This window comes from Corvus hawaiiensis, chromosome 26 (genome assembly GCF_020740725.1).
Source record: "Corvus hawaiiensis isolate bCorHaw1 chromosome 26, bCorHaw1.pri.cur, whole genome shotgun sequence".
Taxonomy (NCBI): Eukaryota; Metazoa; Chordata; class Aves; order Passeriformes; family Corvidae; genus Corvus; species Corvus hawaiiensis.
In genome coordinates, this window is record NC_063238.1 from 34,218,872 (window position 1) to 34,245,599 (window position 26,728).

The 26,728-nt window shown below is 38.5% G+C and overlaps 1 protein-coding gene across 1 annotated transcript in view; it reads left to right on the top strand.

The window, feature by feature from the left end:
* Nucleotides 1–26,728, top strand: part of NSMCE2 (NSE2 (MMS21) homolog, SMC5-SMC6 complex SUMO ligase) — a 131,800-nt gene that overhangs the window by 100,765 nt on the left and 4,307 nt on the right. The window lies entirely within an intron of this gene.

Below are 26,728 nucleotides of genomic sequence, written 5' to 3' on the forward strand. Positions count from 1 at the left end.
GTAGAAACTAAGGCCCCCTACCTGTATTTTGCTGTCAGCATAGTTAGGCAAATCAGTATTGTTTGGAGGGATTTCTTGAGTGATTGCTTTGTTGTTCTTATTGCATACATTTTCAAGTTTGTCCCCACCCATCTGTTCCCATTGCTGTGCTATTCGTATTTATGTATGCATTCACAGTTTTCACAGGAATAAATTCTATCCATCTTAATTAAGATGCTTATCCCATCAGACTGGGTGCTGCACAAATGTTTGTAGGAAATAATCCCTACTCAGAATAAACTATAGTCTAGATGCAGAACAGTGAGAAATTCAGTTATCTTCCTAATTTCTGTAAAGCACAACCCCAAAAGTTATACTTGATAATGCTCAGATCTTCTAAGTCCCAACCTATTCCTTTGCAACAAGATTGATGCTTGTTTTGGGACACTTCTTGGGAGTAATATTGACAGCTTCTACTAATTTATGTTTGGTTTGGTTTTTTTTTTTGGTTTGTTTGTTTGTTTTGTTTGTTTTGTTTGTTTGTTTTGTTTTTGTTTTGTTTTCATTATTATTACTTTGCAATGGTTGAAAGAGGAGAGTGTAGTATAAAGGGGTTTTATTTGGTTTTGTAAGTAATTTCTGTTACACACTTGGGGTCCTATTTTGAAGTCATGTTCTGAAAACAAGGTGGAAAATAGTGAATGGAAGGTCCAAATCTAAATTAAATAAGCAAAAATATCTTGTAAGAAATTGTACGGCAGAACACTAAGCATCACAGAAATAATTTCTCAATTGAAGTCAATTTGCTAGATTGGAGAGTTTATATTAAAATAGAGAAGCAAAGCATAATCATGTGCTATTTACTCATTTTTAGCAGAAGTTTCTTTAAGCATGCTTTATTTCGTAAGTACTTGGAAGTGAAGTTTCACATCCTTTCCGAGTCTGTTGTAATACCAGCTCTCTTTGATATGCTTCAATATCCAGCAGTCCCTTTTCCTAGCAGCAATTTTGTCATTTTATTATTCAGAAAGTGTTAGCACTACAGAGCATATTTTATTGCAAAAAGATGATCTTCTCTAAGGGTCTAGTGGGTGGCGAGAGTGCAAGCTCCTGCTGCTCTATTCCCTCTTTCACCTTTGTCCGTCACTATTGCCACTGTGAGAGTTCATGCACTGCTGGGCTTTTTAGGATGGGAACCAGCAATAAGCTCCATTACTTGGTTATTTTCTTTCACTACTACTGTTTGTATTTTTGTCTTTAGGTTGTATGTACAACTCCATTAAATATGTTGAAAATATTTTTGAGTTTCTTTAAAAGCTGGAAACAGGAAAAAAACGGAGTAAAATTAGTTCCTTGTCAGCAGGTTCACAGAACACATAGTAGATGTGTTCTGATCTTTCAGGAGTCCATTGCTTTTAGTGTTCCTCTTTACCTCATATTGAATTTCCTCACTCGAATCTGGTATTTGTCAGCATCTATACAGAAGATAACTTCTTTGGTAGTCACTGTCATGGGTCCTTGTGCCCAGACTGGTGAGTGTGCTGATGTCTCTATGGGCACTGTAAGTACAAGATAACTGGCTTTTACTTAGTTACTATTGCATATACACCTTGTTTTTAATCACTAGGTCTTCATCTGTTTTACCAACAAGTAATCTGAAATGAGGAAATTCAGACACCGGAAGGGAAAGTGATTTTCTGACGGTCACCCCACCAATCAGTGCAGCATCAAGAATTCAGATTAATGCCATGGAAGAGTCCAGGAGGAAATGGGTCTTTGTGTAATTCTGGTTTTGGTGTCTCTAGTGAATGAGACACTGAACCACACACTGAGTGAGTCACAATGATAGAATGAAATCTTAGACTGATCCATTTATTGCTCTGCAGCCTTCTTGTGCTGACAATAACACAGACTTCATGTTGTATTTTTGTAAAAGTATGAAACTGTATAATTAAAGGACTATTTCATAATGCACATGACAAGTTATCTTCAGGAGAGTGTGATGTTTTTAAAATATTCATGTGCCCCACTGTGGTCCTTCAGAAGATGCAAGTAAACCAATTCAAAATTTGTAAAACAAATATACAAACTTAATTTGGCTTCAAGTACAAAAGTCAAATGCACTTGGTTTTTAAAAGAAAAGCCATAAATTATGTGTATTAGAGACTCATTAGCTTTCCTTCTTCTCATAACTTCCTGGAGAATTTATGGACAAGCACTAATCTCCCAAATTTAGATTCTGCAAAAAAAAGAGGTAAAATCAGGGAGTTTCTTTTTCATAGTGTTAAAGTAGTGTAATGTAATTGTGTTTTATTTTTTAAAAATATCAGTGCAGGAAATAGACAAAAATTACGAGGTCATTACACAAGAACAACACAAATACATTTTTCTGAAAAGATAAATAAGAAATGTAAAATAAGAGGAATAAGCTAAAATAAGTCAGAAAATAAGGCTAGAAGTTAAATTATTGCCTTAATTAAAAAAAAAAAAATTAAGCTTCCATAGAAGCTTTTAATATGAAAAAAGCCAAAACAAAACAAAACCTGAGAGGATAGCTGGGAAACAACTGATACATGAACTTATGTCTAAGGCATCTAGAACACCAAAACTATTAAATAGCTCTTAAGCTATCCTCCTAGGAGATGACAGCCTTGTCAAAGTTAGATAGCTCTTCCCATTCATCTATTCGAATATCGTGAAATATTTGGATGGTAATGGGAATGGAGGACTGGAGGACTCTCATGTAGTGAATCCAGTGTAGCTATTATTAAGATTTATTTGATATTTTACATCACTGAATTTTAGATGAGTAGTCATTAAAATCTTACGAAGAAGTAGTTAATTGAGTTTCTAGTTCTCTTTGTAGCAACTGGATAGATTTCTCTTGCTTCCTGAGAGTTTTATGATATGTAGAAATACTGTTAACGAAGAAATTATGTACTTTAGAAATTTATCCTTTTAAAATCCTGTCTTGATAAGACATCTCCTACTTTCTTCTTTAGGTTTCAAGACTCATAAAAATCTAACACAAAACCCCCCCATCATAATGAATTCAGGAGGGAATATATACAGAAAATAGTTTATGTTGGTCACTTGGGTAGATAATGTCTTACTAAGTGAACATACAGGGGCACTTAAGACTAGCAGCAAATTTTGAGGAATACTTTTTAAATTGCTTGTTTTTAAAACAAAGGACATGACACAAGTGGTGTCAAGGAGTATTCTAGCAAGATGTTCCAGAAGAGTATTGCACAATTTGAGCACTTCAAGGTGGAAGTGTTTAATCACACTTGCTGTTATGAAATATTTTGTTATTCAAGGCAAAACTATAGATATGAATAAGTATGAATGGAATTATATTTAGATGTGAAAAATCAACTTAGAATATTTTCAGTTTGATAATAGCTTGAAGAAGGACATTTATTTACTTAGCCATGAGGTCAAAAGGGTGCATTCTAAGTGCTAGAGAAACCACAAATATATTTACATAGTTCAACATTTTTAACATCCATGTTTTTTTTATTTTGCTTTCAGTAAAAGTATCAGCCATATATGTTATAATAAAGTGTTATTTTCTATTTGGGAGTATTTTTTATTAAAGAGTATGTAAGCAGCACATAGAACTAGATTTGTCCCATATTTCATCAGCATAAATCTGATTTCTGGTTTTCTCATGAGAGAACAAAGCAATAGATTCTGTAATGTTCTGCCTGGAGTTTTGTATTTTATACTTACAAGTGTTACTTCTCTTTTTAAATGCCTATTTCTTATACAAATGATAAACTCACCTGTCTGTATAAAGTGGCTGAAGTGAGTTTATTGCCTCCTGACACCAGTTACATGCTCAGGGTTCAACCTGATGAAGTCTTGTCTTAGTGGTTCATATGGTCATCAGAAATCAAAATAAAAACATATCCTTGTGTCATAACGTTATACCTTGTAATTGGTACATCTTGTGCAATTCCTTCAGTGGGGATTTCCTTTCTTTCCTGTAAACTGAAATCTTTCATGTAAGCAGTGTTTAGACACATTCTTTTGTAAAACCGATCTTATCAGGATTATACAGAGCTTCCCATTTTTCTACAGGGGTTAAAAAGTGCTCACCACAAATGGTATGAGTATTTCAACTGAAAAATAAGATATTTTCAAAATGGGGTTTTTTTTTGGTCTTAGTATTTTAATTGTTTTAAATGGAAAAAAAGCTATTGTATTTCCATGAAGACTGTATACTAAGTACCATATGTGGACTTAGACAATTCTCTCTTAGGGATGTAAGGAACCCCTTGTTGGTTTATTATCCATTATTGCAATGGCTAATAAACAGGCTTGAGTATTTTGTAAGTTTTGCTGGTGTTAGAAAATGATTCATTGAAATGTAACAGAAATAGCCTTATAAAACTTAAGAAATATGTCTCATTGTTATGCCTTACTCCTCCCTTCTTTTCCACCTACCAACCTTCTGCTAGCCCACTACCCCATTTCATATGTATTGTTGTGCCAGAAGAAGACAAAACTTGTACAAGACTTGAAAGATGTAAATTTTAGCACTTAAACTTAAGAAACAGAAGAACTGGTATTGCTTTTAATGTGGTGGTTGTTGGTGTTGTGTTGTTTTGTTGGGTTTTGTGGGGTTTTTATTGATTTTGATCTCAAATATATTAAGATTAGAATTGGTTGAGAACAAAAAAAATCCAGCTTTTTATTCTGGCTCAGAATGAAAACTAGCAAACTTGACTTTTTTTCATGCAGGAGGGGAGCGTGGGGTGCTATGTGTGTGTGAACAGAAATGCCAGAAATGTTTGAATAATTGTATTCCATTCCAGCCAATAAAACAGAATGGTGCGGGTGGCTCTTCTTCACCTCTTGAGAAGATACCTGCAAACCCACTGGAGGGGTGGAGTCAAGAACTGTCAAAGAAATTTCTTTTCAATATGTTACTACAGGCAATTTAATTCACATGGAACCATCCAGAAAAGATTGACAAGCTAAAATTGTATTGAGCCTGCATGTTATCAGCTGATGTGGAACATTTGAGTATAAGATGTTCCCTGCCACTAAGACAAAGAAATACCAGCAAAGCAACAGTTTATGGTTCTGTTTTCTGACCACCATTAGTGAGAGATTTTCCCAGTGCTGAGGTTCTGGAATTTCATGTTTCATTTCAGACTCAGGGAAAAACACATTGTATTTGTAGAAAATCTTCTATTGCAGCCCTCCGTATTTCTTCCTGCTATCCTTTCCAGATTTTCCCGACATTAATCAGCCCAGCCTCTGCTTGTGCCTGTCACTCCCACCTCTTCTGCAACCCAACTGCTACAATTTTTTTCATCTTACCATCCTAATTCTTGCCCGATTCATCTGCCATGTGCACTCCTGCCACTTGACTTGTTAACCGAATCTGCTTCCCTTCCCCTTTCTTATCCTATGCCTGGTTCCCTGTTTTCATTCACTCACAGTCTCTGCAGACTCAATTCTAGGCTACAAGTTTCAGCATTTTTAGTCTCTGCACGTAAAGCACTTTGTCCCTCCCCTTCATCCTTGAGTTGCAAAAACCAGAACTGCACATAGTACCCTAACTGGGGGACACCAGTGATTGATGTCCAGGCAGGAAAGTGCTCAGTGCCAAGTTCCTAATTCCAGTGATGCACATCAGCTTCTTGGCTTCCTAGTCCTGTGCACTGAGCTGCTTCAGGACTGGTAGTGGCAGCTCCAGGATCTCTTTACAAATTTGTAACTACAAGGTCTGAGTTCAGCACTGTGCAGGCATGGTTTAGATTATTTTTCCCTAAACTAATAATTTTACATTTGTCTGCATTGAAGCTCTTCTGCCACCTTTTTGACCACTTACTTAAGTCTTAATGTAGTTTATCATTATCAGGGCAGCACTTGGCTACCTGAGTTTAATGGAATCCTCACACTTGGAGATGTCACCACCTTCTCATTTCTCTGGGTCATGACTGAAAATATTGAATAAAATTGGTTCCAACAAAGATCCCCAGAAGGGATCATGGACCCTATTGCTGATTCTTTTCCAATTTCAGTACATAAAAGCATCTTTCCTTAGTCCTGCAGAAATATATTTTTTTCATAATCTTTGATGTGGAACCTCCTATACCTCAGTTCCTGCTTATGAGGAAATCCTTAGAAATATTAACTTCCTAAGTGATAATAATTTAGTAAGATATGAGTAAATTTTGATTTTTTTAAATTCTTGCTAAGCATTTAACATGTCTAGTTTTGAGCGGAGATGCTGAGTATCAAACCCCATGATATAATGGTGTCCCTTTCACTGCCAAATATGTGATACTGGATATTCTTTAAATCATCATTTACAACACAATTTTGCTAACCTTTGTCATTCTTACTGTGTATCTTGGCCTAATTTAATCTCAGAATAGACTTGTATCACATTTGCTGTATTTGGTATCAAAACATATATCAGTCAGGCAGCTGGCTCAGAAAATTCCTGTCTGAATCCCTACAATTTCACAGTATTATATCTTCTGAAAATTGCTCTAATACTGCCCATAATTTCTTCTGGTAAATTCACACTATGAATCTGCTGGGAAGTGGTATAAAGGATTAACAGTACGAAATTTTGGAAACATAATTTGGGAAGATAGGGAGCTAATTCAGAGTGATAGTGTGAAGTTTAATTAATTCAGATGAAGCATCATTCTTGAAAATTATTCTGGTCTAAGGGAGGTCCAGGAGTCCTTACAAAGTCATATGTTACTTCTATAGTTTTAGAAGGGCAGAGAGTTTAGAGGGGCAGAGAGTATTAGAGAGTCTTTGTATTTGCTGGAATTGTAGAAAAGTGGCCCTTCACCATTGAGCAGGGCAAATGAATTCACTTTTCTTGTCCAGCATTTAAAATTCTTCTTCATGTATCTACCAGGTAAAATACATAGTGATTCTTCCCCTCTCCCATTTTCTCATTCTTCCCACCCCAGCATGTAATTCTCTGATATGATTTATGGTGGTAACTAACCAAAGGATCTAATCACAGCTGTACTGAAACTGGGACTTGTTTAAATCAGGCCTTAACTTCTGTTTGGCCTCTTCTGGCAGGCCTCCACAAATGGCAGAGAGGTTGTTCCATGGCTTTACTGAGCTTTGCCAGGAACCATTGGCAGGATGCAGGGAGCAAATCCTCTGAGAGAAAATCATTAAGAGCAAACAATGCTAATTTGTGTTGTGAACAAAAATATTTAAAAGCTAGGAAGAAGTTCAAACATTTTTAACTGGGCTTTTAGAAATATGGCAGGAATACTGAACTTTCTTTGTAGTTTTCCCTTGGACTTCAGGAATGATCTTGAGCCATCTGAGATCAGTAGTTTGTGTTAATATGCTCTTGCATGCCAAAAATACTTCGGTAACTGTAACTATTTACTTTTAAAGATTTTATTGTCATTAACACAAGTCTGCAGAAGGAGGCTGTGTAAATAATTGCATTCATATGTGGAATTTGTTGGAATATTTTGTGTGAAGACAGGAAAATAATGTATGGCTAGATACTTTTGAGCTTGTAGATAACTAATGTTCTAATCTGAGGGCCAGCTTTACCATAAGGTTTCATTCAACACATGAGGTAACCAGCAATACCATTTCTTAGAAGAGATGCCGATTCACTCTTACGGCATTTACTGGCATAAACTGACCCAGTGTTTAGACATGGGAGTAGGTGTCCTGATTTCTTAGAAACACAGAGGCCCAAGTGAAAGGAATTCTGCATAATGAGCACCCTGTGAATAAGGACATTTTTGTTCAGGTGCCTAAAAATCAGTTTGCAAATAATCTGTTAGACAGATTTCAAGCTGTTGGTCTTTTTTCTATAGGTTTTCTATTTATATACTTTTCTTTATCTTCTGGCTCTCATGAGTTTACATTCAAGAGTTGCTTGTTGAATAGGGGTGTAAAACAGGTATTCACTCACTAAACTCACAGTTCTCCGAAGCAAAACAGAAGATTCTGTGACTTTTGTAGAAGTAAGGGTCATCATTGTAAAGGCATCCCTGATTTATTGTCATCAGCAGGTTCCAGAATAGCCCTTCAGGTTCATGCAGACAATGTGATTTCTCAAATTCATGTTTGGTGTTGGATTCTAGAGAGCTTAAATATTTTTTCTTTCTTATTCCTCGTTTTGTAGGCTATTATGCAAATCTGAGTGGTACATTCTGGCCTAAAAATTGTATTTCAGCCCTTTCTATGTCCTTCTTACTGTTGAGGTATGTGAAAGGGGGAGAATCATAGAATCATGGAATGGTTTGGATTGGAAGGGACCTTAAAGACCATCTAGTTTCAACCCCACTGCCATGGACAGGGACACCTTCTACTAGACCAGGTACTCAAAGCTACATTCAACCTGGCCGTGAACACTTGAAAAGACGCATCCACAGCTTCTCTGGGCAACCTGTTTCAGTGACTCATCACCCTCATGGTTAAGAGTTTTTTCATAACATCTAGTCTAAACCTTCTTGCATTTTTAAGCCATTACTCCTTGTCCTGTCACTCCATGTCCTTGTAAAAATTCCCTCTCCAGCTCTTTTGTAGCCCCTTTAGTACTGGAAGGTGCTATAAAGTCACCCTGGACCCTTCTCTTTTCCAGGCTGAACAACCTCAAGTCTCTCAGCTTGTCTTCATAAGAGAGTTGTTCCAGCCTTCTGAGCATCCTTTTGACCTCCTCTGGACTTGCTCCAACAGTTCCATGTCCTTCTTATCTTATGGGCCCCAGAGCTGGCACAGCACTCCTGGTGGGGTGCTCTGCCCTGGTTCAGGGCAGAGCAGAGTGGCAGAATCACCTCCCTCAGCCTGATGCCCATGGGGTTTTTGCTGCAGCCCAGAACATGCTTGGTTTTCTGGGCTGCAGGACCACATTGCAGGGTCATGTTGAGCTTCACATCAACCAACACCCCCAAGTCTTTCCCCTCAGGGCTGCTCTTAACCCACTCTCCAACCAGCCTGAATATGTTGTGATACATGGCCAGGTGAAAAGAGGGAGGTTAGAAGAGCAAAGACACATGTATAAACTGCAAATACTAGTTGAAGCTGTGACTGGTTGAAATCACTCACTGATAAAAGTCTAGTGACAGATTAAAAGATATGTATTGTCTCTATGACACAAAAATGTTAAATCAACAGAGTTCTGTAAATATAGTCTGTGAAAAGTTTGATGTTGATTTTTGTTTTCAGGCTGCCTCTAAAGAAACTATCATTGCTTGCATACAAATGCAATAGCCTAAAATGAGATTGTAATTCAAGTTTTACTCAAATGACTTATATATTTTAAATGTATAAAACACAGTTAAACTGAAAATGAAAAATACCCTTTTTAACAAGTATGTTCTAGCATTTGTAGCTGCAGAAAAGAGAAAAGGTTGCTTAAATGAATCGGTCAACATGGTAGAGTTCAGCTGTATATTTTTCACAGTTAGTTTCTCAGCAAGTGTAGTTTTTCTAGGTCTTTTCTTATTTTTTCCCCTTGTTACAATTTCTTTCATTGTAATGAGCAGACAAAGTCTACACTTCAAATGAGATTGCCACAGAATACACAAATCTGTGCTAAAAGGTTAGTGGTTGTGGTCTGCAGCCAGGTATTGGCACTGGTACTGCTTTCAAGGTACTGAGGAACTCCATCTTATGTTAGACAGCATATGACTAGGAAGAACCCAGGAAGTAAAGGGAAAAGCTTAAAACCTTATCCCTGCCTGTTGAATGCCCTGCTCTTGGAGCTGCAAAGTAATTCTCAAGGTTTTTGGCTCTTGTTTTCAATCTGTTGCTTCAGCTGCACAATGGTCTAGCTTCAGCAGATGTCAGAGTGGCCCCTTCTTTTTCCTTCGTAGGGCTGCAAACTATCCAAGAGTAGCTGAACTTTTTTCCTACTTCTTAGTTACTAAGGAAGGCGAAAGACTGCTGCTATTGCTTTCTCTTCCTGGCGTATTTTGAAAGAAACAATATTGTCTCCTGGTATTTTGAAAGAAAGAGTTTTGGACTCTAGAAAAGCCTTAGAACTCTAAACATCTGATGGTAGGAGGCTTTTGCAGATAAAAGTACCAAACTCCCAAATACAAGAGATCTGAAGTGCTGTCATCAACATGTGTTGTGTGAGTCTATCAGTTACAAGGTCAGTGGCAGATCCCTTTGCTTAGCTGACTTTCCTGAGGCACTCTGTAAGACTCTTCAGCACCTGACTTTGTGCTCTCTCTGCTAGCACAGTGGCTGGGCACCCTTGCTGGAGTCACCCACAGAAGAATCCCTTTCAGTTTTACATAGCAGGTACTCAAGCGAGGCAGTAATAGAAAGTTGTATAAAACACCAAAACTGACAAAGACAGCTCATAATTTGGGTTAGTTTGTGTGTCCTTGTAGTATCAGATTCTGAGGCAGAGATAACTTTGGCCACAGGATTTCGTTATCTCAGTCTATACTGATGATTGCTGTACATTTTCAATTAGCAAGTTGGACTATTATAATAATATAATAGGTTCTAATATAAGAACCTTCCTGACCATCCTGTACTAAAATTTATCAGCTTTCCCAGCCCTTGTTTGCATACTGAGGAAAGGAACCACATTGTAATTTGTGTCCCAAAAGAGACTCTCAGAAAACTACCAAATCCTTGTAAACTTGACTGCGTGGCTGACTGGTGTGCAACAAATAGTAATTACAGGCATGCTCGAAGCAAGGCTTTCATAAAACTGAATGAAAAGTATGATTCATTTCCCAGGAAGACTGACCCACCCATTCAGCCATTGACATGTCTGTTGTCTTCTTTTGCTTCTTCTTTTTCTTGAGTTTCAAAGGGAAATAAAATTTCTGAAATAGAAGACCTGCCTGAACATATTTCTCTTCTGTATTTAAATCAATTTGTAAAATAATGTTTTGATTATAAGGTTTCTTAATTTCTCAAGTGTTAATAACTCTGCATTTTCACCCATCTACTTGGTACTAATGACAAGTAGTGTTCAGTGGATTAAATCTTCTGTTGGCCTCTGATAAGAATGTTACCATCATTTTCAATCATATTTGAATATAAGTTTCTAATATTGTTAAGTACTCTATTCCAAAAAAATTTACACAGAGCATTAAAAAGTTGTGTATTATCTCAAGATAGTTAATTACTTTTGGAAATAAGTTTGTGATGTTGTACTGCTAACTTAAGATTTCAGTTAGAGACTTGGTTTTACAATAGTATAATCCTTAACCCACTTTAAACATTCAAATATCCAATAACTAGATCTTTATGATGTTGCATATGAGAAAAGATGCCTGTGGCTACCTATGCCAGACATGTTTGCAGGATTAAAGTGAGAGTGCAGTAGGGTGGTGCTAATGCTACTGGTTTATACCAGTTTTTTATCCTTTTTTCAGGGTTTTAGATCAGTGTGAGCAGGGTTCTAATTATATTCTTTCAAATAAAACTTCCCCTGCATCTTCAAAAGCATTGTATTATTTGATATTTGTAATTGTATTTGATTTTTCATGCATGTATATGCTTTGTCTAAGTGTTACTTAAATTCTAAATTTTATACAATCAACAGACTAGAAAATTTTTTCTCAAGATGTTGGCCATGACAGCAGTATATGTAAAGAGCGATTTCCATCCTTCAGTGAATTTAGGGACAAGATGACTGTGAAACACAATTAGCAAGACTGCTGGTACTGCCCTCGTGGAACTCACTTCATAGTCAGTATTGTAATATAGAGTCAAATTCCCTAGTTCAAAACTAAACCAAAACAAAAAGAACCCACTCCATTTGTGATTCTGTTGGAGGAGAAAGTATTTCGTAAGGTCCTTGGAAATTCACGCTTGTCAAAAGTGAAAAGAGATAAAGTAATGTACATTCTTAGATCTGTTGCTGGGTCAGTATGCAGACAGCAGAATGCATAACTTATATGGCAGCATGTAACAGTGTATATGGTCAATACCAATGTCTCAAATGCAGCCTCAGTTTACCAAATCCAGCCAATCAAAATAACCAATTAGTCAAAGATGTATTTCTGTCTCCAGAGTGAACTTTACTCTTGTGGAGACCTGATTAATGTGCTTTGGAGACCTGTAATGAGGGATAGTTTAATTATTCAGATTTATCAGCTTGCAAAGATTTTGGATGATCCCACATAAGCCTGCTCAATCGGCATTCCAGAATGTGCAACTTGTGTGTTTAGCAGCGGTCGTGGTTTATTTAAGCATGCAGTTAAACCTTAAACGCCAAGATTTTCAGTAATATTTTTCATTAACTGAAGAGATCCCTTCTTCTAGACAACTGAGCTTATTTAAGAAGTTTCACTTTATATACTGCATGAGTTATTATTAGTTCTGTGTATAGTGCCATAAGCACTGCCTGTTTACTATATAAAGATGTGCTCCCTCCCCCAGAATGCTTGCGATCCAAGATAAGTAAGAGGAGACAATGAGAAAGCCGTACAAGTAGAGGAGGGTGTGGAGTGAAACAAGAGACAGATAAGATGGCAAAAAAGAACCTGAAAGATAGGCCTCTTGCAGGAGCAGGCTCTGGGAGCCCTGTGCCTGCAAGGACCTTCCGAGTGCTGCCGCACCAAGCTGTGGTAGTGCTGCCTGGAATCACCCACTTCCCCTCTGCTGGGCCAGTGCTGCCAACCTTAGTTCTCAGCTTCACTTGTTTACTCCAAAGTGTCCCTTTGCTTTTTGTCGTGCCACCCCTTCATGAGAAACACTCTCCAGTAGGAAGAGAGCCCTGTAAAACAAATTTGCCTCCCCTCAAACTCCCCCTTCAATGACTTCTGTTGTAGAAACACTAGTAATCCCTGAGCCAGCACTAAACTAACCCTAATAATATCTTTTTACTGATTAAAAGAAACTAAAAATGCTCTGTAAGTAAAAGCCGTATGCCCAGCTAATCTGTAGAAACAAACATGCTGCTTGTACACAATCACTCTCACTCCACCATCTGTTTGATTCCCATAACTATTGCTTTGTCTTTAGTGAAGTGTTTCTTGGCGTTTCTAGATAAAGTTGTTTTTAAACTTGCACAACTTTGCAGCTGGACACAGAAACTTGTAACAGTGAAAATTACAAAGAAGAAAAGTAGAAAATTAGCTTTTGACAAAGAAGTAAGATTCTGTTCTGAACCTAAGTCAAACCTATCCCAAAGGAGACAGCAGATTTGAAAATAGCACTAAAGAGGTACAAGACTGAAAGTCGGAAAGAAGAAAGGCATTTTTCTTCTTTTGACAGAAATCTGGGAATAATGAACCCAGCAGCTCTTCTTTTATGAAATCTCCAGCCATCAGCATGCCATAGTTTCCATTTCTATCCACCAAGTAGCTTTCTGTCTGAGGAACACTGGACAAAATTCACTGGCTTTTATGAGTGAGATTCCCAGTGAATGCAGAGTCACCTGTGATCACAGAGAGCATATAAAAGTCAGAGAGTTGAGGAAATGTCCTGCTCCTCCATTTGAAGAGCTCTTCTGACAGATCAACCTCTATAGTCTTCTGCTGAAAAGTAGGCTGAAGCTTTCGATGGAAAAAATAAGAACAGAAATACTAACCTCTTATTCTGTCTTTGACAAAATAATTCCACATCTAGGATTTAGCTAAATATGTTGGACTAAAGGAGCTGTTATAAACTTGGCTTATTTTCTACCTTTGCAATAATTTTATATATTTCATTGTTCTCGAGATGGCTGCAGTAGTTCTCCAGCCAAGTCTTGTCAGGGAAGATACTTAGAGACCTATGGGTGATGCCAAAGCCAGGGAAAATATGGAAAATCTAGATATTCCAGAAAGAACTTGTGCACTGCTGCAGTGCATCTTAGGTGTTCCACAGGAACAACAGGAGAGGTACTGAAGCAACCGCATATACATGCAAAGTAAATAGTTTTCTCTGCCACTGCATTAGCAAGGAAACCACTTCAAACAACTCTCTCTACCTAGGGAAAAAGTAGTAATAATAAGCAATAGCATAAGTCTCCACTCCTTGCCCCAGAGGTTGTCTACTAATCCTTAGGAACCTTTGCACTCTGCAGGCTTCCTTTTGCTATCCTCGTTTGTCACTGGAAAAGTATTTGTATGGGTCACAGGCATACTGCAATTAAAAAAAAAAAATATTAGAGAATAAATGTTTGCCAATGAATACCTTTATATATGAAAAATAAACAACAAATGATACATGTTCTCTGAGGAAAACAGAAACTTGTTGAAGAAGCTAGAAATCCCTCCTGCTTGTGAGTTGCTGGAAGCCCGTTGTACTGATGCTTCTGAAAGGGAACTGAATGCAGTTGTGAGGGTTTTCTTTTCTTTCATTTCAAAAGCATTCTCTGGTTTGAGATCTCCCCATAGCTAATTAAAACAAGAACACAGGGCAACATTAGTTATGCACCAGAGTGGGAGTCAGAAGATGTGAGTTCAGTTCCCAGCCCTGCCACTGACTTCCTGGGTGACCTTGGGTAAGCCTCTTGATGTTGATTTTCAAAAGACCTCTGGGGCCAAATTTTCATATTGAAGTTTGGTTTTCAAAGGAGCTCAGTATCTAGTGATTTCCATGATGTTGATGATGGCCAGAATTTCAAGCAAGCTCAGCAATTAATATGCTGAGCTCATTTGAAAATCAGGCTCCTAATCTTTTTCTGCCTCAGTTTCCCATCTCTGACAGTGCTGGTGAAATATTTCCCTTGTCTGTCCTGATTGTTTTAGACTGTAGCTCTGCAATGCCAGAATTGTCTTTTCATGAATGTGCATAGTGTCTTGTACAATCTTGTTTAATCTCTATTATGGTTTTTAGGCATTACTGTAATGATTGTTATGCCAAGTGTTCTGTTTTAGCAAAGAAAGAAACGGTAATCAGAAGAAAGCCTAATTATTGTGTTGTTTCTTGGACCTGGGTGAAGATGTATACTGATTTCTTTTTACTTGGGAGGATGTCATGTGGAAAACACCAAAAGCTGTATTTAAGATCAGGATATGTAGGTTAGCTGACTTCACTCGTCCAGCAGGGACAGTTAATCTATCAGAGCAGCCGGTTAGGTCAGTTCAGCGTGATTTGATTTGTCAAGAAACTTATTGACTGCCTCCTATTACCTTGTTATCCTTTAGCTGCTTAGAGTCCAATTGTTCAATAATTTGCTGAAGAAAATTTTCAGGCACTGAGTGGTGTGAATTTCCATACACCTTCCTGCCTCCCTGGTTAATAATGTGATTCCGTGTGTAGTTCCTACTGCACCAGCTCTGTTTGCACTTTTCCCACACTGCTTTCATGCTCTTGCAACATCTCAGAGCAACATAACATTCTCTCTTGGCAAAGGCACAGAGTGCTTCTTCGCTTCGTAAGTGCTGTTTGCTTCCTGGGACCCACTACAACCCATTCCTGAAATTCCAGATCAGCATTGTCAGTGATAATCGAGCTCCTGGTTTCAAGCTCTGTGCTGTACAAGCCAGAGGCCAAATGTAGTAACCCAGGAATGCGTGATTGCAAAGACTGTCACTTCCCAAGGAACTCTGCTTACTGCTAAATGACTGCCCTTTCCACATACCTGTGGGTGTCACTAACACGGTGACTCTTCCCTGCTAGGTTTGTCATGTATGGGTGGCCAGCACCTCAAGCAGCTGAAAGTTTGGAAGTGATCATTTCCTATGTTTACAAAAGCAGCATGCACTTGCTGCTGTTTTCCAGATTCCCCTGTACTCCCTGGCTAGAAATAGTTATTATTCAAGTATGTGCCCTCTGAAGAGTCCTTTTGATACTTTATATGTTTTCCTTTATGTGCAATGGGGTGCTGTTCCTTGATCAGCTCTGCAATGAAAAAGCTAGCAGGACAGCTCTAGGAAGTGTATGATCTCAGCAGTTTTTCAGTTAAAGCTGAGTGTGTTTTGTCGTGGGAGGAGCTTAACTGTGCCAATTGTCTGTGACTAGCATTTTCTATTGTTGCATTTTTAAAAGGATAGACTCCTTTTGTGGTTTTTACTACAAATGCTTTTCATTTTCTTGATCTAACAAATAGTGTTCTAAATTGTGTTACATGTTCTAGTATTGGCATGCATGCCATGCCAAGGTGGTATTTGATTTCAAAGAGCTGTTATCTGCCATGGCTGGTATCTGTAAATAAAATGCTTGGAATCAGGGAAATACTACAGATGGTTTGGGTTTAAGAGACCTTTAGAGATCTTCTAGTTCCAACCCTCTCCCATGGACATCCTCCGCAAAATCAGGCTGCTCAAAGACCTGTCCAACACTTTCAGGTGTGGGGTTGGTAAGCTGTTATCCATCCACAGCTTCTCTGTTCCAGTGTCTCACCACACTCATAGTAAAGAATGTCTTCCTCACACCCAATCTAATCTATCCTCTTTCCATTTAAAAGCTCTGCTCCTTGTCCTGTTGCTGCAGGCCCTGGTAAAAAGTCTCTCTCCAACTTTCTTCCAACCCACTTTATTTATTGATTTAGTCCTTGAAAGTTTTCCATTCCTTCCAGTTACTGAACCCAGTTCCCCCATATTTTTACTAGCTGTAGCCAAATGTGTAAAAAAGGAGGAATCTTAAATTACCTGTACAACACAGCTAACCTAAATTCTGAGTTTTAAGGCTGTACTTGATTTCTGATGTGAAAGAAGCACTGACAAAAAGGTGATTCCTTAGGGTAGCTCATTTGTATTCAGTTTTGGTTTCCTTCTGTAATTAGTGCAGTTTGATTGTTTCACTTACATTAAACTGTTTATTTTGAGATATAAACCCTCGATCTTCCTCAGCATATGTGTTGAGATTGTATGTGTTTCTGCAAGGGCTGATGTGCCAACCAAAGAGTGCAAGGGAAGTTAATAGTTCTTAAGAGGACAACTATAATGTTATTCCATTCTGGTAATGACTATAAGACTAAAACAACAAGTGTAATGTTACGTCCTTTGCTAGAAAGATGAAGACTGTGCAGGATGCCCTGTGATTTAGCTATGTGCTTGTTATCCCTATTACAAAGCACCAGTGACACTGCAACTGCTGTCCCATCAATTCAACATGAGCTTCCCTTGTTCTGCTTGTCCTGCTCTGCCATTCTTGTTTCTGCTGCTGTGTGCATCTGTGCTGAGGCTGTTCAAGTCCTTTCTCTGTCCCAATTCACTCCCCTATTAAAGCTGATCTGGAGAAGAAAGTGTAGGCATGGAGAGACCTTGAGGGTTTAAAAGACTTTGCCTAGTCAGTTAAGCCCCTCACAGTCATCCCAGCATGTTTGCCACGAAGCACAGTCATTTCTAGATTGTTGTCTGCACCATGCAGAATGTCAAGGTGAAGTCAGAAGTGCATGTTTTTTGATATAAATGACAGTGATAGAATGATAATAGTTTTCTGATGCATGTAGCATTAAGGAAGATGCACTCTGCCAGTTACACTCCTGGCAAATGAGAATCTGCAGAAAGGCATTTAAAATAAATATCAATCAGACTTAAAATTAATTACTAATTACCATCAGAAGCTACTAGGCTTCTGCAGTTCTAATGCATGACTACTTATAGCTCAGGGCTCTAACATTAGATTTTTTCTACTGGCTGCCACTCAAGAAGCCTAATCCTACATCACAGGACAGGTTGAGAAAAATCATTGCTGCGCTGTTCCTAATCAATGACAACATTATGTTTGGCTGCACAAGCCCACCATGACATTGTTTTGGAGGATGCTCTGTATATTTGGATTAGGAACTTTTTTTTTTTTCTTTTAGGGAACATTTACTGAGGATTATTACAATAAAGATCTGCTCAGTGTGCACAGCATAGTTCATGCAGAATGTCTTCATACACACACATGCATTATCTGCTTTAATCTAAATGAAAACCATGCATGGTTTATGATTGAGTAATGGCCGATCTGTAAGTCCCTTTTAAAAACCCCCTAAACGACAACTCAGTTTTATTTCTTATTTTGTTTTGATAAATTATTTTTCTCTTTTTTTTCATGTAGCTTAGCAAAGAAGTATTATTTTATAAATATGACACTAGAAAATTATCATGCATTCTCTAGTGCAAGTGTTGGTGTTCTTAGAATAAACAACCAGACATTGTGCAATTACTAGAAGATACTATTGGTTTTTTTCCGTGATGTATTTTTTGCTTTTAGTGTAGAACTGATGCATTCACTGAGATTGTATTTGGAAATTGTTCATAGCCTTAGTTACTCAGGGTAAGACAGTGTGGTCTAATGGGAAAGACAATGGTCTAACACATAATTTGCTGGTGGTTCTGGATGTATTCCTGCCCTGTGCCTCAGTTTTCCACCAATGAAATGGTCACAGTAGTGCAATTGACCTCTTTCTATAGTGCTTTTTGTTCAAGAGAAGAAGGAATTGGGTGTTAGTACTTCTACAAACGATTTGTGGCTTTAGAAAAATTCCTCTTTTAAGGGGGTTGTCAGGACTGTGGGCTGGCAACCAAGGCAGGAGCAGAGCAGGAGATGCAGCCCCAAGCAAGTACCCAGCCAGTGCCTGAAGCAGTGACAGGCCATCCCAGAGGTACTTCAGGCAGTGCAAAGCTGCAGAATTCAGAATAACTGGAATGGTAAAGTTTATATGCAAAATACCGGGAAAAAAAATATTTCTATTAGAAAAGCTTGGGAGATGAACACAACTTCTCTTTTTATACATCCTAGTAATAAAGCTCAAAAGGTTATTTGGATATATATAGTGCTTCACTGCACATTGAATTATATTCACTTGGTGTTACATTTTAAAATTAAGTGAATTCATTTTGGAAGTAAGTAAGAATTTTAGAAAGCACGGTGAAGTATTGAAATGCATCACTAAGAAGAGAATTGCAAATGCTATCTTCATTAAGACTAATTTTAAAATAAAATATATCACCTGAAAAATTCTTTTAAGTGCTTCAGCATTTAGGGGGTGGAAAAAAGAGTATTTTGTTCCCACCATTTTGTTTTCACATTTTCTTATTTGTACTCATGTCGTCATTCAAGAGCAATATTATACATCAGTCTTCTCCTGATAAAGAGAAGCACATGTGCCTTCCCACCTTCCTTTGGGTGAAGGGGGTAGTGGAGCTGGTTTTCTGTACTATAAACCTGCCCATTCTCAAAGGTGACAGAGTGCTCTTTCCTGTGCTTTCTGTGCAGTTTCAGAGCTGCTGAGTCGGTGTCATTATTGCCAATCAAAAAATCAACAGGTTAGTGTTCAGGGATTACAGCTTTATCCCTCTCACTGTATAGCTCATAAATATTCCTACCTGTGCCCCAACACATGACAAACTCCATGTGTCTGTATTCACAACTCTCCTGGCACCAGGGCACATTATTCTGAGGTGTTTTTTAATGTTTTCAGAGAGCTGTTTAGAATAGGAAAACAGTGAAGTCTTTGTCAAAAAGTCTTGTGAAGAGACAGATTGAAATGGTAATCTGAATGATAATCTTCTAGGGGTATGATCATTTGGGGTAACTGGGGGGTTTTCTGCTCACTGGTTCCATAGCAGCCTGTTGGATGGACTGCTAGGGACCACTGCTGCCTGGTGTGCTTGCCCCATCACTGCTCTTTTTGTTTTCTGTCCTTCTGTTACCCTGGAACAGTTCTGTTCAGGAGCATATTCTAGCAGAAGCTTGTTCCACCTGAAAATCCGTCACCAGTTCACCTTTTCAGAAGTGAATGTCTACAAGAATGCACAAGTGACATACTGAAATAGGCAAAGTGACTCCCAGCCACAGGGGTTACAAGAGACATGATGTTACCTTTTGTTCAGAGATGTCATAGACATGATTTCTGCTTGTAGAGAATATTTGGCATGGGTTGTTCTGAGAAAATATGAGTTAAATTTACAGAATAGACCATCCAGGGACTGCTAGGGACTTGTGCATAAATGGATGGGGCTCCCCTCTGCTGTCAATACCAACAGCTGTCCTCTCACTACTCCAGCCCAGGATTAACAGTGCCTTCCTCAAGTCCAGTGTGGAAGTGGATTAGGCTAAACAGCCAAAAGGCACTCCTAGCAGAATAGGAGTGTCCACACACTGAGTTAGTGCCAAGTAGTTAATGCATTCTGTATTCACACCCTCGCTTATTTTGCAACAACTTCCCTGTGTAGGCAAGCCCTACACGTTCATGTCATTTGATGGTTAGCATTGCATCAGTGACATTCCAGATTCTGACCACAACGTTAGTAATGGAAAGTGGTTCATCTTCTAATGAAATGGTAGGCTTTTTTTTTTCCTGGTGCATCTTTTGCAACTTTTTCTTTCATGTGCCTGGAGTGAATTTATTCATTTTTTAAATGTATGTGATACTCTTCTCATCTCTGATACATGAAATGATGCTCTCTCTCTAAGCATGGAAATTATACTGCATGAAGCAGTGATTGCTCTGCCTTTTTTCTTCTGAAGAGCAGGAGAAAGCCCAAGTAATAAAAATGTTTTTTACATATATTTGCAATTTAGTAGCTTGTGTCTGATATATTTTTTCCTCATAAGATATTCCAGTTTTCATCTTGCTTTGCTCATACTGTGGCATCCTTAGTATTGGTGCTCCATTGTCACATGCCTGGCACACTTTTATGTAGACCTAGAGCTTCCTGGTCATTTAAGCAGTCTGTTTATAAGTTTGGTTTAATTCAGCAAGTCTTTGGTGCTTAACTTGCTTCCTAAGTTTACATGTCATCGTGGGTGATAGTAGTTAAGATGGAAGAATATGACCACCTTAGGTTTTCCAGAAATAGCAGCTCCTCTGAGCTTACTGATGAGCCTTCATGACATCTTTTTAGATAATCTTCATCTCCCCCAGCAGCTTCTTCAGATTGAGTCCAGGCAGCAGCAATGAGGAAACTGCAGTTTAAAATGTCGTCCAAGGTCCTTGAAGTGTGGATTTCTCACATTTCTTTGCAATAACAGAGGGAGCAAGAAAGCTGCCTCTCTGTTTGCCTACCAGATTGTTTGAGTTGTGTGGTTTATAATCAAAGATATCCTTTCTATTCTAGAGACACAGCTCCCACTGCACAACAGTCTGAATTTCCCAGAATCTAAAGGCAAAGTTGATCTCTTCTCACATTGATAAGTGTGAGTTGAAGGTTTCGCAGGGCACCTCTGGAGTTTTTGTTGGTTTTTTCCCCCTAGGATTTGAAATCACATTTTATTATTAATATATTAAACAGCAAATTTTATCTAGCTGCGTCTTTCAATCTCCTTCACTTACGTTTCTGTAAGAGTTGTCCAATAACATTTCCATCAAATCACAGTTTCTCTTAATTTTAAGGCCATTCTGGAAAACTGGCATCAAGCAGCTCTACCCAGCAGTGAAAGGGTAAAATGGGAACAGTACTTCCATTTAGAATAGTGTATTTTAAAAGACCTGTAGCTTAGTGGGACAAAATACTTTAAAATACACAAGTGCTATGAATTTGATGGCATTAAAGGAGTTTTTAGAGGATTGCTGCCTGGTGCAAGACACTATCCTTTCCTTCCCCACTATTACGTAAAGGAACTAAAAATTTGCTAATTCATTCACCTAATTTGTATTTCACTCTCCAGGAAAATAAGAGTGGCTTGTATTTACAGGATTGTCATCTTGTTTTTGATTGACCAGATGCACGTCCATGTGCTTTTTACACAAGTATCTGTCAAACAGGGCACATACAAAGAACTTGGCAGTAAATTACCAGCAAGTTGCTTGGCCTGGGCAGGAGCAAGTAAATTTGCAATTGCAATCTGGAGCAACGTGTTAGAGGCCACCTTCCTTAGATCAACTTTGTATTGCAACACCAGCAAGTAATCAAATTGTAATGTACTTCAATGCAAAGCCTAGTTTGACTTGGTTGGCAAATTAAACTATCACATGCCTCTGGCAAAAAGCAGAAAGCCTTTGAACTGTTTGACTGCAGCTGTAGCTTGCACACCTTATTTTCCCTCTTAAAAATCAAATTAAACTGTAACCTGCAGCCTCTGCGGTAATTTTCAAGGAAAATTAAACTGTTGCTAATCTTTGTAGCAAAGATAACTGTCTCTAATCAAGCTGAAAGGTCCAGGCTGAAATTCCCCTCTCCAAGTTTAGACAAATTCATTGAAGGAAAACTCCAGGGCTTATTAAGCATGAAGATACTAACTCTGACTCAGGAAGTCCTTGGTCACAAATTGCTAGACTGGGAGAGTTTGCCAGGAAGGTATTACTCTCTACTTCCCCTCTTCTTTCACTTGTCCTACAGCATTTACTGCAGATCCATCCCTCAGGAAGGACGTTGGACAGTTGTTTTGGTCTGCTTCTCTGGACTGAAGGCTATCCCAAATTCAGAGCAGCGATGGGCATGCTGACCCACTTTCAAGCATTACCCATGGTGGTCTCACAACTGGGAATTGCCATGGTCCTTCCTTTAGACTTGGCCCTGGCCCTTCCTCACCCCAAATGGCTCTGACTCTTAGAGCACAGCTTTTGGATGTGATGATGTCCTTCACCTCCCCCTTTCATTATTTTCTGTGCCCTGCTGGCAGAAACACTTGGCATCCGACTTGCCCTCATAACATTCATGTTTTTCTTGGAGCTCTCACAGATAGGATTTTTCCCAGCCTGGATGAGTTGCTGTTATTTCTATGGAGTCAGCAGTACAATAGACACTCTTGGGAGCCAAGACCTTGTCTGTCTGGTGGCTCAGGCTTACAAAGACTCAATCCCACATGCTTAACGTTACCCTTTGATACCCAGGATTAGTGTCTGACTGTGGCAGGTGAGAAGGCAGAACAGCCCAGCACAAAAGGAAAGAAGTCAACTGAATTTACATTGCAAGATGTACTCACTGAGAATCAGGTTAGAGAAACAGAAATTGGGGAGAGGGCATTGCTGACACTGGGAGCAGTGAGCAGACAGTAGTCTCTTGGTTGTAGAAATAACAATGGCAATGGAGAGGATCTTTCCTCTCCTGTTTTTTTTAACATGTGTATTATCTATGCTTAGTATCATTCACAATTCAGCAGTTAATGTCTCTGCACTATGGTTTTCCTATTTTTAAAAGTTGGCCTAAAAGTTCTCAGTCTCTCTGAGCAGAGTAAGTAAAAACTGAGCTAAGGCATGTTAGTCACAATATTATCAGGAGATGAAAGTGATAGAGATATAAATTAATACCAGCTTTTAATTAAAATTGAATAAGTAAAAAAAACAGTTGGCAGTTGCAAAATTCATTATGATATGTTACCAAAAATAGATATCTTTATAAGAATGCAGTTTCATTGCAACAGCTGTAAACATCATTGCTGGGATAGCCAGATAGAAAATGTGTTACTAATACTCATAACATGTTTCAGTTGGCTGGAATGGAAAACTAGAAACTGTTAAGGCACTTAAAATGTGATCTCTCAGACTACCAAAATAGATGTATGCACTTCTGTTACTTAAGACAACATCTCAATTTCGGGAACAATAACTTAGTGTTTTCTGCATCTGGTTTTAATTTGCGAGGAAAATTCAATTTTTTAAAAATATAACCTAAACTTAGCTGAAATATGTATGATTCAGTATTTTTATTTCTTTCTGTAGAATAGTCAGGCTTGCAATTTAGATCCTCCAAATTTTTATACATTTCATTTGGTAAAAAAATCCCTTTGACCTTAATGAAAACATCTTCCAATATGAGTCTACAGATAGATGTAGATCTACAGTTTAGAGCATCTTAGTGACCAGTTTAGGATGTATATGTGTCTTGTGTAACCTCTGCAAAATTTACTGTTATTGAAAAAAGTTACTTTCTTTTCTACTCCTGTAATGTAGAACATCAAGCAATAACAACAAATCTGTGGGTGGTTTATCTGATTTATGCTAATTTGTTATTGACATGCTTGAGGTATTGCTTTCATCATCCCCATCTTGCATATTTGTTTTAAAAAATATTAGCTGCTTATGAAAAGGAAATACTTTAAATAATGATTCATTTGGACAGTGATCACCTCTAGAAGCCAGGGCCCCACTATGATAGACTGTATACAAAATCATTGCAAATGAAGTGCAAGCTGAAGTATTTAAGATAAGCTTGCAGCAAGAGGACAGTTTGAATCCAAGAAGATTAATATACCCCACCTACAAGGACTAGGTCTCAACTCAAGAAATTTCAACCTTTAAATGAGGCATCTGAATCACCTCCAAAGCCAGTATGGGAAAAAAATTACCCCAGCCTGGGATTTAGCTCACATAATTTTGAGACCTGAGGCCTTCAGGGGCAGCTCAAGCACCAGTACCCAAGCTTGAGCTCATATTTTTGAACTTGGATGCTTCACCACAGTCTGCTAAATTTTTGTGTCTGTACCTAAGTAAGCATACACAGAAGTGATGAGCAAAGTCAGAAGGTGCTGCACAGGTGAATACTCTTCCAGAAAAAGCCACTTACATGCATAACTTACAGTGTTGGGCTTGAGAAGTAAAGTCACAGGCACAAGCCCCACATTTTAAAACTTCAGCCACCTTCCTTGGTACCTACATATTGATTTTTTTAAAAAATCATCTTTTGTAAGCAATTGCATGTCCTAGATCTTGCTATTACTGATTCTTTCTAATGTCATTGACTGACGTTACGCCCTGGTACACTGGAATTACATGCCAAGTTCATGGGTTGAAACAAAGTACAACATAGAAAAATTAGATGTTTTCCACAGGAAAGATTAGAGCTGCAGTATGTCAAAATTTGCAGATACATGAATTTAAGGACATTCTGAATCTCTTGTTCTTTGTTGTCATTACTTACAGAAAAAAAAATCACTATGATATTTAAGTAAAACAGCCCATGTCAAAGCTGCCACCTACCAATAATTTCAATATTGCTTAGCCTTGCTGTCTTAGTGGGATTTCACCCGTTGCTTTGTGTTTCAAAAGCTTAATTAAAAAACCCTTTTTCCCTCCAAAAGTTTTACTGTCTTCAACTACTGTGTGCTTATGATAGAATAAACCATATTTATGAGCAATCTAAGAATAATATGCGACAGAGTTTTTTTCTGAAAACTGGTGACTAATGCAAGTGCATTTCTGGTGTCCATATCATTGCAGTTTTGGTATTTACAGTTAAATTGTGCCCACTTTTTCCTTCTGATTTGCAAGTGTTTGCCTTTGTTAAGTGGTCAGTATTTGATGAAGATATGTTAATATTCTTGGAGATCAAAGCTGTGAAACTATGATTGACATTGGACATTTGAGCTCCTTTTCCCCAGAATCCACACCCTGTTGATTGAATGAGACCTTAGTAGAAGACACAGAAATATTCTTGATGGTTGCCTGAGTATTCCCGTGGTATTCACAGGAGTAGAATCATAAGATGGTTTGGGTTGGAAGGGACCTTACAGGTCATCTAGTTCCAACCCCAGTACCTGGGTCAGAAACATTCCTGAATGCTTGGAATATTGAAATGGAAAGAAGAGCAAGCTCTTTTAAGAAGGAAGAAAAGATCTGGAAATAGGCCTGGCATACCAAGAGGTGCTGTGGTGGATCAATGGCTGCAACATCAATGCCAAGAGTCCCCTAGCTAGAGCTGTGCTGGCTCACAGGGCAGCGAGCTCAGTCTAGGTTGGGTGTGAGAGGTTTTGGTTGCTCCACGGGTGATGTCTGCTGGTATCATCCGGAAGGTGATGGTATCACACAGGCACGCAGGACTGACCATAAGTTAGGAAACACTGGTCCTTAATAGGTGTGGAAGACTGAATACCAGGGATGCAAAGATTGGCTGATAGTGTGCAACAGCAGCACAGGGAACCAAGCTGAGATGTTGTAGAAAGCAAATCACGAACTAATTCTAAACTCTCTGTGTTCACTTGTGTTTCTCACTCCTCCCTTGGAGTGCAGCTAGAGAGAAAAATGTTCTCTTTGCTTGGGACACCTTGAGGACTGCACCCCAGGGCCCTGCTGCAAAGGCATTGCAGAAGTACCCCAAAGGAATGGAAAGCTATGGCAAGGTGTTAAGTTTGCTGTTATTACCAGATAAGATTAAAAGATAAACAAATGCATTCAACTAAAAGCCTAGATTTACAATAACAGAGCAGACCTAGAAAATAAAACAACATGTATACATTTCATTATGGCTATACTTAGCTCCCTCTCTCTAGATAAATATATATATAAATATATATATATTTGTTTCTTCGTTAGCTGCTCCTGCATCTCAGCTTTCAACTCTGGCTAATTAATTTCTGCACGGAACACTAGTTGGTGTGCCCCTGGGAGCACAGAGTTGCTTATACCTTGCTTTCTTCTTCTGGTAAAGGTGGGGGCCTGCACCTCCTCCAGCTCTAGGTGGATTTATTCTTGTTTGTCTGCCCTTCATTCCCTGGCATTGGGCCATTGGGTGTTTTCTGGGAATTGTCAGTATTTCATTCTGCCCCTCCTCCTTAAGGTTGCTTCAATAGCATTTCTATTGTCCATAACAATTTTGGCTTTTGTTTTTCACTAATTATAGTCTTACCAAAATACAGCAGCATCACTTTATAAATGATGCATTATGATAAACAGTACAAATTCCTTTTAAAGTGTATACAGTATGTACAGGCTATACAGCAAGCCCACTTACGACACTCAAACACAAACTGATATTGAGGGGAGGACTGCCAGATCTGCTCTACCTCATCCTTTCTTAGGTTTTGGGGACTCATCTGTGTGTTTCTGGGCTTTGGTGAAGTTGAATAGTAAATACCAAAGGTTATGCATATCTTCAGGCCAGACTGCTCTCCTTCCCAGCCTTTCTTTCTAGCATTGGCTGTTCATAGCCACACAAAACCACAAAGTGGTTACAATATAAAAATCCACATTTTCTACAAGACATTATCGTACAGTATTTTTTGCAGT